Below are 3,394 nucleotides of genomic sequence, written 5' to 3' on the forward strand. Positions count from 1 at the left end.
AGATTTCTCTGAAATAACACTTTTTTATCAGTCCCCAGTTGGTTAGTGGCATATAGAAAGGGAGAAGCAACTCAGAATGGTAACACTGGAATTTCCATAGTAATTGTGCATTTCAGTGTGTTCTCATGCAATCATGAGATGCAGAAACCTCCCAAGGAAATATGATAGGGAGAGAGTCAGGTGAAATGGTAGGATATGCCATCCTGTCCTGATGATAAAATAGTAATTTAGGTTTACTATGTTTCCTTAGAACTGATAACTATTGCAAATCCAAACATTTTATACCGTGTTGTCCACTAAAATTTACAGTGTGTATATCACCTACAATGATGCCTCAATTTTTCCCTCAATTCCCTTCTGAAAAATCTGTTTCATTGTGGCTTTTATCTACCACAAACCACCAAAATAGGTATCTTACAATGAGTGTGTAAGTACTGATAATGCAGACACAATAAATATTTCTTGGAAAGTTGGGTGAATTCTTCCCAGGGATCTAGCTTTTTTGCTTTGTAGCTGAAAACCCATATATTATATGTTTGCTTTTGGTTCAAATTCTCTCGAGACACGATCACAGCATCATAAAAGGGCAGCAACTTGAATCCCCTTGCTCAGTCTGGGCATAAGTGCTAAGAGGACTGACTCTTCAAGTTCAACACTGATGTTTCACATAAGAAGGTCAATAAAAGAAAAACAAACCTGTTCACATCAGGAATCTATTGATACTTTCTCTAAGCAGACACAGGTAAGGATAGGCTAAAGAAGCGTGGACATTAATTGTTTGTATCTTTTATTGCTTTGTTTTTGTCTGTTACTATTTTTAAGGCATGCTGTTCTGTGAAAACAGAAACAGTGGGGATGAACTACTGTTTTATTCCCTTTTACATATTGGTTGAATTGATATTAAGGTGATAATTCTTCTGTTTCTCTTTTTTTCCATGTACAGGTAGATACATAGATAGATAGGATGGCCTAATCAGGGCATGCAGAAAAAAAAGAGGAGGAAGTTATGGGGCTGTTTTTTTCCACAAATAAGCTTAAAAACTTATTCAACTCCCTCCTAAATCATTTTATCTTTTCATTCATTTTCAAGGGAGTCGGATCATATAATATAAGAAAGAACTTATCACTTGCTGCAGAGCCAAGGATCTTCAAGGCAGAAAATAATATTCTTTTGTTAAAGAAAAGTTTGATAAAATATTAGAAAAAAATCTTTGTGTGTGTATATATATGTGTGTGTGTGTGTGTGTGTGTGCGCGCGTGTGTGTATATATATATATACATATATATATATATATACATATATATATAAAATGTATCCACCTCAACATTTATTTGGTTGACATTCTCCAGAATTAAAAATGAAAGCTTATAAATAGGATAAATATAAAAAGGGGAGAACAGACATTATTAGTATTTTTATATGCATTTTGTCCAAAGTACTGTGCAGTGTTCTGAAATGCTCAGTATGCATGTGCTGTTTATCTTTTCAGTCTTGCAGATATAAAAGGTGAGTAATTCCCTTTTAGTCAGTTAAGTTAGCACAGTATAAAACTGGTGTATGTGAAGGGGAACAACAGTTCCATATTTCTACTGTTTTTCCCCACAGCATTTTACAGTTACAAATGACCATTCTGGTTTTTTACCATCCAGAATCTGTGGGCTTAGCATCAGAGGACTGGCTGAAAGGCAAGAGTAGAATTTTGAAAGGTGAATTAGTGACCCTTGCGGAATCAGTGTTAGGCATAGGGCTGTGCAAGGCTTCGGACCGTGCTCTGGATCTTGAGAAGCTTCAGACGCTTCGACGTCCAAAGCAGCATGTCTGGATTGAAGCACTGGCTTCGTTAGGCTTTCTGAAGTGGTTCAGAGCTTCCGAACTGCTTTGGAAAAGGCCATGCACCTCTGGCTGCTGATAGGCAAAACTCGTGACATGGGTGACACTGTGTGTGTTAAGACGCAGAGGGGTGAAACCTGTCAAAGAGAGCGGTGCAGGGAGGATCTGGGGCCCTGCACCTCTAGCTGCTGACAGAGAAAACTCTTGACATGGGTGCTTGTGCAACTGACTGTGTCTGTCTTGGGGCAGTTGATTGCCTGTATTGATTCTTTCCTCTCCTTAGTCTGTGGTTTTGTAGGTGTTAATCCATGCTTGTTAACTCATTATATAGTAGCTAGGTACTGTGTATTGTGCTGGTCCCTGAGTGAATCATGATTAATTGGTAACTGGTAACACAGTAGTTTAGCAGCCAGGCCTGCAGTAGTTCCAACCCACCACCCCCATGCCCCACAACAGACACAGTTGCACAGACACCCATGTCATGAGTTTTGCTTGTCCACAGCTTGAGGTGCAGCGTGCCCCAAACCCCTGCACTTATCTCCTTGAAACTCGGCAGGCTTTGTGGCCACCGCCCCTGCAGTTTTCAGCCCTCTGCGACTTAACACACACAGGGTCATCTATGTCACAAGTTTTGCCTGTCAGCAGCTTGAAGTGCAGTTCCCCCCAAACCCCTGCACCTATATTATTGTAACTTGGCAGGCTTCATGCTCTCAGCAGAGGCTATCACACCTGCAAGTTTAATGCAAATCAGACATAAAACAACAAAGTTATAGATATTTCATTGATTCCCCATTATACCCTATGGCTGGATCTCCAAAGCAGCTCTGAAGCTTTGGAGCCACTTCAGCTGGATTGAAGTGGGAAACCAATCCGGAGCTCTGGATCAGATCCCTGGCATCTGAAGTGGCCATATCCAAAGCCAGATTGAACAGCTGCCTACTTGCACAGGCCTATTAGGCATATACAGTGCATTAGCTGATTGCTGAAAGACATCCAGGAAAGCATAAACTGGACAAAAAATCTCCCCTCACAAAGATCATCATTTTAATAATTTTAAGAGAAATGTAAATGTTATGTTTCAAGTATCAAAGATGATAGTGAAGAAGGTGTTGACATAATCAGCTTCTTAGAGTAACAGGTCTCATGTTGAGGTTTGTGGAAACCAAAAATGTATATGCAGATGAGGCACAGGGCAACCTGCTCCACCTTCACCTCATGAAGGAAGGGGCCACACTAATCATATGTGACAGGTTGAGAGAGGGGAAGACAGAGAGATTCTGGGTGAACTGTTTGGAGCCCTGCTTGGCAATGTTTGCTAGACATTTAAGGCTGGTGAAAAAACAGGAATAATTGGAAATGGGAAAGATACAGCTCAGTTGTGGGAGCGATGAGGAAGTCAAAATGCATTCACTGTAGTAGCTCACATTGATCTGAAAAAGAGTTGGTGCTAAGGGAGACCTCATACAATGGGCACTAACAGGTATCCTATTCAGAAGGGCTGCACAGGCCTATCATTATGGTAGGCTCCTATTGGCTGATATGACCAAGCTGGGAGCGGGAAGT

Source organism: Alligator sinensis, unplaced genomic scaffold (genome assembly GCF_000455745.1).
Source record: "Alligator sinensis unplaced genomic scaffold, ASM45574v1 scaffold1338_1, whole genome shotgun sequence".
Classification (NCBI taxonomy): domain Eukaryota; kingdom Metazoa; phylum Chordata; order Crocodylia; family Alligatoridae; genus Alligator; species Alligator sinensis.